The sequence below is a fragment of the Aphis gossypii genome, chromosome X (assembly GCF_020184175.1).
Source record: "Aphis gossypii isolate Hap1 chromosome X, ASM2018417v2, whole genome shotgun sequence".
In the NCBI taxonomy this organism is placed as follows: Eukaryota; Metazoa; Arthropoda; class Insecta; order Hemiptera; family Aphididae; genus Aphis; species Aphis gossypii.
The window spans coordinates 25,798,200-25,813,569 of NC_065533.1; the positions used below are offsets into that span (position 1 = coordinate 25,798,200).

General features: G+C 26.0%; 1 long non-coding RNA gene and 1 other non-coding gene across 2 annotated transcripts; both read left to right on the top strand.

Moving 5' to 3' along the window:
- Nucleotides 1-963: 963 nt before the first annotated feature.
- On the top strand, nucleotides 964-4,039 carry LOC114128585 (uncharacterized). The gene is made up of 4 exons (XR_003592765.2): nucleotides 964-1,055; nucleotides 1,131-1,369; nucleotides 2,201-2,320; nucleotides 3,300-4,039. It is a non-coding gene; the product is annotated as an uncharacterized LOC114128585 (long non-coding RNA).
- A 3,427-nt stretch (nucleotides 4,040-7,466) lies between these two features.
- Trnam-cau (transfer RNA methionine (anticodon CAU)) lies at nucleotides 7,467-7,539 on the top strand. Its single transcript has one exon. It is a non-coding gene; the product is annotated as a tRNA-Met (tRNA).
- Nucleotides 7,540-15,370: the final 7,831 nt, after the last annotated feature.

Below are 15,370 nucleotides of genomic sequence, written 5' to 3' on the forward strand. Positions count from 1 at the left end.
AGATTCCAAGATAAACATCTCTCTAAAGTATATACTTGTATGTAGTTTAGTACAATATTTGAGTTTTACAATTTATAAACATCAAAACCACAGTGTTTGGTTTAGTTGAAAACTTATTATTTATTGATGACGCACGTTATAACTACTTTTTCGTACATATGTAATTGATAATACTGTTTTTAAATAATTATTGAATATTTTATCTTACTATCATATAATAACCACCACACACCAAAAAAAATAATCGTAAATAAAATTATAGTAAAAAATAAATTCAATTACCTAAATAATAAAAATAGTTTTGTATTTTTTTTCAATCACTCTTCATTGTAGAAACACGCTGACGCTGTATACATCAGCACATGTTATTTTATATTAAAATGCTTAAAATAATGTTATTAAATTAATCAAAATAGGTAACAAGTAGGTAACAATAATCATTTAGTTTATACATTATACGGTATGTTATTGTATAGACGTTCGTGGACGTCGACATTTCGGGGGAAAAAATAAATACCAACACTAAACATAAACAAAAATAAAAACCGTTTATATCGTTGGCATCTTAACTTCTTGAGATAGTACTTGAACGCCTGCAATAGATTAATTTAGAATTATTAAATAGATACAATTTTCTTAAATAGCATCTTACGCTACAACGGCGAATGATTATAAAACAATCAATTCTTTTGATTATTTGTAAATTGTACCTATATGTTGAACTATAATATAATGTAATTGAATCATATAATAAATAAAAGCAATAATAAATAAATAATTTTGTATAAAAAGTGCCACGGGCCCTCTCGGAAGTACGAAGAGCTCCGAGACCATCTTTAACCTCCCCCCCTCGATTACCCTGGTTGTTTATAGGCCAGTGGCAGGCGGAGGGTACGGTTGAAACCATGGTATGATTAAGTCTAGCTACAACTTACTGTAGCGTATCATTCTATTATCAATGATAACTTATCGTTGTTATTATTTTGTATCGTGTGATGTGTGATGTGTATATTTGAGCGACGCTAACAATCGGCCGAGCTAACACGTAATAATATGTAATAATATTATAAAATTACATCGAAATCACACTGCTTTTGAATAAAAAATTAAAATTTTATCCGATCTTTCAGATATAAAATCGTTCGAGAAGCCGCATAATAAACGCCACTTTTGCCGTAACAATGGTGCATAGGAAATTTGAAAGTGGCTCCCGACAATCAAACGTGTCACAATGAATCTCAGTCCAAGTCGATAGATCAATCCACGAAAGTTCTATTGTGCAAGGTGAACTAACAACACCAACAGTAATCGTGTTCGATAATCAATTCTATCATTTCTATCGTCGGCTACCATTAAGTGAACGCTAACGGTATGGTCTGCAAAAACTATTAATTAATCAATAATCTATGAGTACCTAAATACTAATAATAAAAATAATAATAATAATAAAAAATAATAATAATCAATAATTGCTCACTAGCTGAGAGTTAACTACATCATAACATCTTAAATGTTAAGTCGAGTCTTGAATAAAACATTAACACAATAAATCAAATTCAAAAATTCCTATATTACTCTAGAATAATGGTTGAGGTGCAACCGTTAATATATTAAATAGGTACCTTTTTTTACATTTTAATTCATATTAAATAGTCTTAGCTCATATTAGTATATTACTAATGAAATTAGTGTTATTTCTCATTAAATAGTATCTTTTCAAAGTTAAACACCAATATGGGAGTACCATAATAAGAAACAGTAGATTGTTAAGCTTTATACACAATATGTATAAACACAATATTAAACATTTCTAAGAGATATGAAAATATAATATAATTTAACTCTAATCTAGTCCCAAATTTGTATTATAATCAAGAGCATCAAATAATATTTTCAAGTTTTGCCAAGGTAAATACATTTATATTATTTTTAATAACTATGTGTATAATGAAAAATAAAATTAAAATATCATAATTTATAAACATTTATTTGTGTTAAATAAATGAATATATTATTAAAAAACCTACCTATTGTAAATTATGGGTTTTTATTTAAATAAAAGTGAAAAATTGATAATTCAATTCTAATTTTATTATTATTCAATATTTATTTAGGTATACAAACAATTTTATGTTGATAAAAATAAAAACCAAATAAATATATTTTTTACTAATTTTTAATGTTTTCTTAATATTATTAGTGTCGTGCACCAAAGTATAAAAAAAGTATCAATACTCCAGATTTAGAAGATCAGTTTAATATGGTAATAAGAAGAAACATAACATTTGGAGAAGTCATTTAAGATTTGTATTATCTCTTAGTAAGTATACCTTAATTTTTAATAATATAATTTTAATACGTACATCAACTATAAAGTTTGATTACTTAGTTTTATGCAGTGTTGGGTAAACTACTTCTAAAAAATAAAAAAGTAACTTTATTTATTACTTTGAGATTAAAGTTATTTTACACTTTGCTCAAATAAAATTTTAATGAAACTATATTACTCTTTAGTCTAAGAAGTAATCATGTAACTCTATGGTACGAAAAATAAAACATCAAAAATAATAAACAGCCAACAATTATTGAAATTTTAAGCATAGGTTGTCATTCAAAAATCAAAAGTTGATAGTGGTTTACCTAATAAATATAAATACCTCTGTTAAAATACGGAGTTTAATAAGAGTTTTACAATTCTAGAACATATTGTTCTAGAATATTGACAAACAAAAAAAATTTGAAAATCGTCAATCCTTATTGAAATAATGTGTGTTGTTTGATAAAAGAATCCCCTATATATATATATATATATATATGTATAAATTATGCAGTATTAATGTAAATTTGCTTTAACTAGTATATTACAGTATAATCGACAAATATGAAACATTATTTTATACTATAATTTTAACTCTAAGTCCACATATTTTTATATTTATTTTATTTTAATTTTTTAATTTTTCTATAAATAATTATTTACCTATTACTTTATTTTTATGAGTTTTTATAGTATCACAGTTTTCAAAAGTACTCATATCTTGCTTTAAAACTAAATTATTAAACATAATAGAGAATGTTTAATGATAGTTTGATTCATTCTGATTTAAAATCAAAACACAAAATTGGAACTTCTGAATGCAAATTTTGTATGTTGTATACATATGTTGGAAACAACAAAGGCAAGTGTACAATACAATAAAAAGAACAATTTAAATTATCTAATCACAAAGAAAAGATCTTATTAATCAAGCTATCAAAATATCCCATAATATACTTATTTATAAATTATTTGGTTCCAGACTAAAGGTGGAAGATAAGGTTTTCACGATTTTCTTGGAGCATCAGAGACTAATTAGCCACGACACTCCCGATAATACCATACCAAGAAGTACCTAGATGAAGAATGAAGAACTGAAGAAGTCATATTATATTGCTCAATGAATTATCGAGATTATATTTTAAAGAAAATAATTATGTGGTGATTATATCTAAATATGTGTAGTGTGTACAGTATGTACAATAAAATGAGGACAAAGTGGAACCTTAAGTAGGTAACAAAATGAAACTTAGGGGTCCATTTTGTTCTTTGTTTTACTGTACCTATCCTACAAAATGTACATTGTGTGAAGCGTGACAAATAAACCAAGCCTCAAACCTACATCAATGAAATTTTTAAATTAATTTTACTTTTAAAGGCCATACGCGATTAAACTAGTATTTATTATTTGATTATTTTTTGTCGTTTCAGTGCTTGTTGGTAGTAATACATATTTATTCGAATAATTATCTAGATAAAATTTTGCACAACTCTGGTTGTACTGCAAGAGTCAACCATATTATTACTCTATAAATTATTATTTATTTATATTTTATTGTAAACTATTGCAACTGATTGTATAAACATCTAAATTATATACAGTCCACTACACATTTGAATTTGTTGTATTTTCACCATAGGGTAAAGCAATTTATTAATTATACTTATAAACCTAAACCTACAACCAGTATGCAGTATTAAATTATTTGTTTATTGTTCATTTCCAAACCATAGACTTCTTAGAAAATTTATTATTAAATATTTTAAAAGTAACTGTGTATAAATTTTAGTGTATTTAAATGCTTTAGAAGATAATAAACTAAATGTCTATGGTTAAATTTATATTTTATACCTGTAAATAACTTTCATCTATTCCTGACAACTATAAATATTTTTGAACAATGTTAAGAAATACTTACCAGAAAGTTATTACTGAATTTATTATTATTACATGTTTAATTGTACATAGTATATAGTAGTCATGTCTTTAAAACTAAGTTGTTTTTTTTTAGACTGAATAAGAAGATTATTAATTGAAGTAATATTTTTATCAGTTAAGTATGGACTTTAAAAAATGTATAATATAATTAAAACCTTTATAGGGGACAAGAATAAAACACAAAAAAATAATAATAATCATTTATATTATTAAACGTGAGGCAATTTTTTATGACAGTTATATGTAAAGTTCAACTGGAATGATTTTTATTGTATCATTTTCTAAAGCAAGTACTCGGTATGTAGATGACCCATCAAAAGAGAAAAAGTTAATTATTTAAATAGTTTAAGAAGTGTAAAGTTTATCATATTGTTACATACAATAAAATAAAATAAGTCAAGTTGTTATACCAACTATACAAAATTAATTAATTAAGTAAGTCAGGTTATTAAACTAACTATATAAAAATTTCTTGATGGCACATTATTGTATCATATCCATAATAATAAAAAAAAAAAAAAATTGATATAGCTTTGAAACTTAAGGATTTGAAATTATACTATACAGGTAATAGATTGTTTCATAATATAAAATAATCTATTACATACTTTTGTTTTTAGTAGAATTTTGCATCATAAATGGATGGCAGAGTTAAAAAAAATATTTTTGAAAAGAGTTATAGTATAATACATTTAATAATTCTTGCTTCATTTGAAATGTATAACTTATCGCAGTAATTCTATAGTGAAAAACATTTTTATTTCAATTTATTATTTACAAATTTAAATAGATAAGCACAAATAAAATAGTTATGTATAAAGATAAAGATATGTTAAAATATATATTATATATATTATGTTACAACAGTTAACTATTTAATATATTTTTTTCTTGTACAGCTTTATTATAATTTGATTATTTATGAATTGGTATAATCATTTTAGGATAGTTACAAATGTTACTATAAAATATATAATGATTTTAATAAATATTAAAGTTAAATTAATTTTATTATATAAACATTTTATTCTTTTTCTTTATTGCAGGTAAAAATAAGTTTGTATAGACATTTTTTTAAGAGAAGGAGTATATGATATTTTGGTCACTATTGAACTCTAAAAATTGTGCATTCAACACTTCAATTGTCTACAATTTAATATTTGTAATGTACAAAATACAAAATATGAATAATATTAATGGGTATTACAACTTTATTTAAGTCAATTAATACATAACAAAAATAAACTTAAAAAATATAAAGTGTTAATTAGGAAAATAGTAACTTAGCTTAAGTATAAAATGAATTAGCTAATTAGTATCAATAGTAACTGTTTATCAAAAAAAAAAATGTGGATAACATTAAGGTAAAAAAATATGAGGTTTATATATTATTAAGAAGTTATAGAAAAATAAACCAACTTGTTATAATATAACTTTGTAAAAATAGTTAAAATATTTAACTTGTTAACAGTTACACTTGTACTTTACACTAGAACGTTTCAGTAGTAGTATAAGATGTAAGTGAATACACTCAACACAGAATATGTCTCACAAACCAACATTATTACACATGTTACATATAATTGATGATACTAACAACGACATTTTTGGGGTTCAACCAGTCCCTATCATTGTAAAAGGTAGTTTTTTTTAAGTTCATCTGACATAATTGTAATTTGATAATATTCTTTGTATTAAAAGCGTACCGGTTTTAAGGAGTTTTGAATAGGCAATAATAATGTCATTTAAGTATTATAGTTGTGCTAACATCTATATAATATCGTAGGCATATACTTATACTGAGTGCGCTGAGAGAGCGCAAGTCGGCGGCGACCAAATTCGGTTTTACTGCGCATCCCCAAACGTCACTCTGCCATTGGGAAACCAGTTTTGATAGCAGGGAGATACAGGAGGATGCGCAGAACTTGATAGCCGACTTGCACTCTTTCGGCGCACTCAGTATAGTCAATGAATTTAATTTTTATGCAATTTAATAAAATGACTAGACATTTAATCAAATGTCTATCTCAAGTCAGGCAAATGTTAAAAATAAAAAAATTTGTATTAGTTTAAACATTTAACTATATTTTCTATAAATTATTTATTGCTATTTTATATATATATAAAAATATGTACTATTAATTAATATGTAAAACACGTAGGTATATGAAATATAATTAGTTTCGTGTACATCGGTACTATTGTTTTAAAACTTAAATCATAAATATATATTATGTATAGGTATAATTACTAATTAGATGTGGTAGTATGAGTAGGTATAAAAAATGATTAAAAAGTTTATATTGTAATAACAAATTTTTGTTAATTTTTATTTATTTCTGATTGTTACATGTAATTGTTTGATGGTATTTTCTAGAGCATTTAATTTTTTTCTTACAACTCAATATAGATAAGATTCTCATACAACCAATGTTAATGTACTTAAGTTAATTTTCCAAGGTAAAACCAATGGAACTTTAATTTTATTTAATAATAATATATTTAGAACTCACTATTCACTACTTAGTACTAGTACAGTAGTACTATATAAGACTATAGCGTATATAATATATTCGTACTACCGTCTATATTTATCATACCTAATTATTGATTAGGTAGTAATTACGTATGTAATATATATATGATTTAATTCTTAAAACAATAGTACCTACCGATGTGCACGAAATTAGACGTATTTCATATACCTTTGTATATTACACATTAATAAATAATACATAGTTTTTGTATACATAAAATAGCAATATATAATTAATAGAAAATATAGTTAAATGTTTATAATAATACAAAATGTTTCATTTTTATTATTTGCCTGATTTTAAATAGACATTTTGGATAATATTTTGATGACACAACGTTTTTGTTATTGAATTATTATAGTTTAAAATGTTTAGATTTCTTTGGTTTCTTTAATATTTTTTTAAATTCAGCATGTTTTCAAAGAAAAAACTTAATAATATAATATACCTATGTAGGTACGCTAATAATATTAAAACAACATACATTTTTACTTGTAAATCCTTGATATTTAATCTAATGAAGTAAAAGTAAATTAGTTATTTATTACTACCTATTAAAATATTCAGATTTCAAGAAAAATTAATTTCTTATTTATCATAAATCATAATAGTTATTAAATGATTACAAAATTCTTAATTATTTAAAATACTATAATATCCCTTATCACAATAAGCCTCAGTAGCGCAGTAGGCAGCGCGTAAGTCTCATAATCTTAAGGCCGTGAGTTCGAGTCTCACCTGGGGCAGTGACTTTTTGCAGTATTTTCCTTTATTTTTTTTTTAGAATTATTGACAACTTATGTTACCATTTTATGATTGGTCGAGTTATAAGTAAATTGCTTTGGAGTTCAGAATATTGTATTGAACTTATTTAAAAGAAAAAAAAATACAAAAATATTAGTAATACCTACAATATTTTTTTTTTTTGTTTTTATTATTTAAAACTGTAGATAAATCAACGAAATGTATATATTATATAAACGTAGATAGGCACATATAATATGTGTTACTCGTGTGTTGTACGCATTCTTGTATATTTAATTTCTTTGGAGATTTGTGTCTGCCGGACACCGGAAACACGATTTGAAACTACTTTCGTTACTTCGTCCCTGTCCGAAATTCTCCTACGGTGGTATTTTTATACGGTCAAACAAATCGTTATAATTCGAGCTGCTTGCAGTAATAGATTTAACGAATGACGTATACCAATAAACTTTAAAGGAATCCGCTATGTGTACTTATATATACTATTGTAACGAAAAAATCAATCAAATATATTGTTATTTGTTGTTTACTAATAATATAGAACACGTTAGTCAGTTTGGTGCTTATATTTGTTATAAAGTACCTATACGTATGTTTTTTTTTCAATTTATAAAACTTGACAAAATGACAATATTGTAAACACGGATGAGCAACTAGCGTCTAATCAGAGTACCTTCTTTATCTCTTCCGTAAACATTTTCAAATTACTTTATACAATTTTAGCGTTTATGTGTATTTTATTTTATTATGTTTTTTAAACATTATACGTGTTCGGATCATTAAAACATAAACCACCTTTTCCATCGGCCAGTGAAAAATATATCCTAAGCGGCTACGTTAACAAATAATCTCCGTTCAAAATCGTTTTTCGTAGGTATACAATGATACCTACCATTGCATTCACATCCATTATAGTAACCTGCTCTATGTCCGAGGTTCAATCGATAACTACTCTGTACACCAGAGCGTTGTCCACTTGTCTAATAATAATTCTTAATTAATTACAAGAATATTTAAGGAATAATGTGTTTAATAAAAAAAAATGGAAGTATAAATTCTAAATGTTAATATTATTGGTAGGCATTATATTATATAGACATTTACAATTGTTAATTATTATGCTATTATATTTATTAATTAATATCATAATTATTATAATTGTTGTTATTAAAAAAAAAAATAATAATTTAGTATTACCTAATTAAAAATCGATCAATATATTATAATTAAATTAAAATAAATTTACACTCTAATGTTTTTAAATAATCAATTAAACTAATTTCGTTGTTATAATAAAGCGATCGCATACATTTAAAGTCGATTTGTCTTGCTCTTCACATACTTTGCATGTACGGTTCACGTTGCCGTTTTGCATGAGTCGTGTTTTAGATAAATGTATACGCTATTAATATACCTATATAATCAATGTGTGTGGTATAGAACGGTTTGATTTGCAGGAGAAACTATGGTGGATCAAGGCAATAAAAACGTGCGATTTTGAACGACGACCTTTTTTTGAAAATGTGCGTTTTATACAACGCCCTTATTATTACATACAATGTTATTCTGTCTTAAATTATGATTAAAATAAAACTATCAACATTATGAATTTTCGGAACATTTGGTACATATATTATATTATTTTATTATACCTGGGAAAATAAAGAAATGTATAAAATTATATTTTTATGAACAATTGCCACCAAGACAGCTAGAAAAACTAAAATATGTAAAAAAAACTTATGAATTTATATTATTTATTTAAATAATTTTTAAACAGTTAAACCTAAAATAAAAATAAAAAACACATGATCTCCAAAATCTTTATACATACATTTTATAATATAAGATTTTTGTATATTATTATAGATATAAATAAAATAATTTTTTAATTCGTTACGCAGAAAATGAATAATATGGAAGTGAATATACACTCACAAATCACTACCGATCCATATCAACAATCGATTTACAAGTCACAGAATTCGTTGTGCTAACACTTACATATGTTAATAAAAATACATTACTCGTGCAATTTTATGTTTGAAACTAATAGAAACTTACTTCTAAGCCTCCTGAAGGACCTTTGATTTGCATTGTCCTAATATTATTTTGATTAAACTAATTATATAATATTATTAAAAAATACAATATACCTATGTTGCTTGATTTTAATTTTAGTACAGATTGAATGAAATAGACATTCCGTTGCAGCGTTGGCCATAACTCGCCAAGTATTACAAATTGAGGTTTATGATACAATTTAAACCAGAAATTGTAATTTTAATATAATTTTCAAATTTATTATATTCCATAGTCTTTGGCTATACGTATATAATAAATTTTCTCTGAACAAATTCCTAAATACGCCACTATACTGCACTGCAATATAATATAATAGATAGTAGGTAGGTAGTGTACCTATAGCCGTATAGGTACCGACTGTTATAGGCGTATTAATGATATTGCCGACTTACTGGGAAAATATTTAAAAACCAGTATTTATTAATTATACCCGTAAACCGAGACATCTAATGATTGGAAATATTTTTTTTAATCTAATTAAACCAGCATATACCTATAGCAAAATGGAATGCTGATGAACTACTGTTCAACAAAGTGGACATAAGCTCTATTAATTATATCCATCATAGTTGTTGATATTGCCTATAATATTTGATGATGTAGTATATTTAACATATACTTTATTGTATATGTATTATGTACATATAATAAATATGAATGATTTATTCTAATCTTTATATATTGTTAACTACAAAATAACGGTGACGCATAAATTATTATACTAATCCGATGCACTGCCCGTCATCTACACCAACAGTACATCTATATAAACCACTCACGTCGCACTCAAGTATCTATAGTTGAACGTTTACATTAAATATTTATGCTCGTACTTCGCACTGCAGACAATTTTAACTTATCCATCCGTAATGAATAGTAATAAAACGGTCACCGATGGTGGCGTAACGATAATATATATTAATATTATAATAATATGTATATTTAATGTACCGTTTATAATAATCAATGGTACCTACTATATCCATTAACTCGGTAGGAACAAAATATAAAAATATTTAGGTATTATTAAAAAATAAAGAAATTAAGAAAATGAAGAGCTGCTAAAATAATTTAGAGCTTAAACGCCTGTCGGCTTAATTCCCTGTTTGCGACTATATAAGTATGAAATTGTGTGAAAAAGTGCCTAGGACAAAATCGATATTTTGGTAATAAATCTCGTAAAATTAATAAAATTTTAGTACCTAGTAATGTTAAAATGTAACGGTGGCAAAATAATAAATATTGTTTTTAATGTGAAATTATTCTAATTGATATTTTAAGGGCAGAATTGCGTGCTTGGTAAAATGACGTTACATCAACTATCAACCAAATACGTCCTTGCAGGTTTTCGCAATACACGTTTTGAATTGCGTCCACCATTTGTCGACACTTAACAATGGTACCGAGTTCCTTCAACAACGTTATAACATTAAAATTATTTTTTGATTCTTAATTTTTAAAGCCAATGAGGTTAATAACTGATTTAATGAAAATCCAATGGCTATGAAAATTATTTTGCTCTAAAATGTAAATTCCGACCGTCAATATGGACTGAGTTCAAGTATACTATCATAAATACATGCTTACTACACAATACGCATACCTACATGTAAATTATTTCACTCAAAATTAATCTGAAGATTATATTCTCCGTGCGTCAAAGTATTTTTTATTTCTCAGAAATACTAAAAAGTTTATTCAAAGTGACATTTAAATAAAAATGCAAAGTTCAAATCTAACAAATAAATGAAAAAAAAATTTGTTGACTCTATTTAAAAGAAAAAAAAATGGCGTACAATAATTTAACCTTCTAATGACATTAAAAAAATAAAATAAAATTTTTTGACTTTATACATGTTTATAATTATAAGTTCTATATAACAGAATATATTTAATGATCGAGTCGTGTAAATAATACAGTTCTCACGACGTCGATTCAAAACTGAAAAAAAAAGGTAGGTAATAGGTATATATTATATAATGTTATTATTGATAAACATTTCTAGGCTAATAATTAATTTAAAATAAGACAGCACAACGATCACGTTACATTTTTATTTAAATATAGATAGTTTATAAGTACAATAATACATAGGTAATATCATAACATAAGTTTAACTTGAGTACCTGTTATGTTATATAGTAAAATACATTAGTCAATAGTCATTACACCTAATATAATATTGTATTTATATTTTATTTTATTACTAAAACGATGAATTATCAAATGCTGTAAACAAATTAATCGCTTTTTATACCTACCTATTCCTTATATGTCTTATGAGAATTTATTTTTTCATACTAATTCATTTTTTGTAGTAATATAATGGTTATACTGTATTCTATTTTTAATAGTAGGTATTTATTGCGAATTATTGAAACGTTGTCTCTATCGTCATATTATTACGTCTCTTTTCAAATATATTATTTTTATTTGAAACACTAAGGAACAATATTCTAAGTACGCATCCACAGAAAAATACGTAGGCATATTACACAGTTGTTGTGATTTATAATAAAAGAATTTTGTGGGGTAAAATAAGGACCGGTTCCCGACACTATATATATATATATATTATATAGATATAAAATACCACATATGGTTAGGTGTATATATAAATACATATATGTATGTATGTATGTATGTATGTATGTATGTATATATAGTTATATATATATAACTATAATGTGTATTTCCAAACTAATGTTCGGATCAATGTGAACACGGGTCAGACATAATTTATTATTTTTTGGAGAAAAAAGGTTTTCCATTAATTTTGTACTCACCGAAAGATTAAATCTTCGGTATTATGTCGCGATCGTATCGTTTGTGGAACTGAATATTTAATAACACAGTCGCTGTACTCATGACAGGCATAGTAAATTGTAATCCTGTAGACTGCCTACTACCCAATTTAACCTTTATTATCTTATTATTACCAAAGAATGAAGGAACGGTTTCTGAGAAATACATATTTTTCCATTTAACATGAGGTTTTTTTTTTTGAATAAAATAATTTAATTTGATTTCTTTTACACACGGCTTGTACACATCAATAAGCATATTAAAAAGTACTTATGTTATAAACCTATAGACATTTGATCTATATATATCGTTAACAACTGCAGACGCAACACGACGCCAAGACGTTTGGTCAAAAACATTAAGATTTTTTTCGTGTTCAGACGTTGAATCATCAACAGCGATAAATAATGTTATAAATGTAATGTGATATTAATTTAATATTAATTTCCATACCTGGGTGTTAACCAAATTCTAAAAAAATAATTAGCTAATATAGTCGATTAACGGCCGATGTCATGATTTCAAGGCAACCTAAAACTTATGTGCGACTAAACAATATGTTTTACATTTATAAAAAAAAAAAATGACAACGTTGTATGTACAGAACAAATCCATCATAGTCGAACAATAATTTTCAAAGATGTCATTTCATATTTTCAAATATCCCGTACACCACAAATACGTCTGCTAATCGTATTCATTATATTAGGTAAGAAATCTACGTTCTAAATAAAATACAGTTGGTAGGTAGATTTTTTTTTTCAATCTTATGAATAATTTTGACGCCAAACTAGTGATTTCTACAATTCATAATAAATTTAAACAATGATTTTTAAACCTTCGATTCTATTAACTTTTACAGATTTGTAATACCGAATAGGGTTTTATTAATATGTCTTACTAGAATATACACTTTCACTTAATGTCTGTATATATATCAAATATATATCCAGATATATCTTTATGTAAAATAGCTTTTATATGTAACGATTATTATTATTAGATACGTATAATAGTATGTTATAACTTATGAGTCAAATTCAAGTTATATTGACGATATGTCATAAATGATGACCTACGAATAAATAACCTGTCTCTCTTTTTTCCCTCAATTACGCCACCATAATTACCTACACCAGCGGTTCTCAACCTTTTTGTATTCACTTACCACCTACACAGTTTGAAAATTTTTACGTATCACCTGACAATACTTTTGCTTTTTTTTTTTACGCGTATCACAGGTTGAGAACCGCTGACCTACACTATTTATTATAACATCTATGCTCACTGTGTAATACGTACATGAATCGCGGACGTTTAGCCTCCGCCGTTCCATTCACGTAAATTATTAAAATAGGAATAATATATGATTTATCTAAGTATTATATAGTATTTAATTTTAATTTGTTCATTTTATATACATTTTGAGTTGACTTAATATATTGTATAATTATTGTTTATGTATTCGTATATTTTGTAGTAATACCGCTTAAACGGCTACAACACACATTAGCGCACAATTCTCGAACAATAGAAACCTTTTTTCGGAGAAATTTGCGTGGGGTTATACAGAGTGTACCTACATAACAACATAACTTGCGCACCTCTCCAAATTTTCGAAATAGTTATTACTAATGGTGAAATATTATTATATACTCAAATAACATTTTCTTTCATCCTTTTTTAGACTTTTTATCTAACCTTTTAGATTGGTCGACAATTTGTTCACTATTATTTTTTACAACAACACTAAATTTATTAGTCGGCACATCGAAAATAAAAATGTCCATTTTTTAATTGCCCATAATTTCAATTGTTGTAATTATTTAATAAACAAGGTTTTCTCTCCATATGAAACAAATAGCGTCCATTGTTGCGATATGCCACAATAATTGAAAACTAAAGTACATAAAATTCGTTACATTACTGATAGATGGAAACCAATAGAAAACCACGATTAAAATAAACGTTGTACTTTAAGAATATACGCATATTCTGTACACCTACAAAATTGTACCTACAAGCTGGTTTTCAATGTTCGTAATCCTGTGCTCAAATGAGTTGTCATAAATTTAAAAAATATATCAATATGTGCGCAAATGAGTCTCAGTCGTCTAAACACTAAATCGTTCATTGAAAACTAATGTATTTAGATTATCAAAGTATGCCGAGACCAAACGTCCTATGGCTAATAAAGTTATAACTCTCCAAGACGAAACATCCTATATCTTAATAAACACCGGAAACAAAACATTCGTGAACTGTTTTTTTTATGTTGACCAAACGACAGGTTCGTAAACCGATGTATACATATAAAGATCACACATACAATGTCTTCGAAGTGCTTTTTGCATAAGCTTAAAATTAATACAATTTTTGGAATTTCGGTTTTGGTTATAACTTAACATGGACATAATCAAATAAATGAGAATAGAAATGAGAGTATAGTAGGTTATTGCAGCGGCATAATATTTTTGTAGGCATTTGGACAGGGGTGTCCATAAAGTAACATTTTTACTATGTACCCAAGTATAATAATCTGCTTTTAACTATTAAAACCCATTTTATAATCCGCAAACAAATAAAACGATCAAACGGTGTTCGAAATATATTTCTGATTTCGAGTTAGGTCAGTATTTTTAAACGGACAAACGCATCTCGACGGCCGCAGAGATCGAACATTTTGTTTGTAATTTATAATATTATTATGAAAATAGTTACTGGTTGAAGAAAATGTTGAAATTATAATATATAGGTATGTATATAAAAAAAACAACTTATATTCCGCACATGGTATGGGTAGATCGTTATATTGGAACCCCCAATGGGCGTACTCGGTGTAGGAATTTCTTAACAATATATATACCTACTTACGCCGCGCATTATTTATACACATATATATTGAACACATTGTGTAGCTG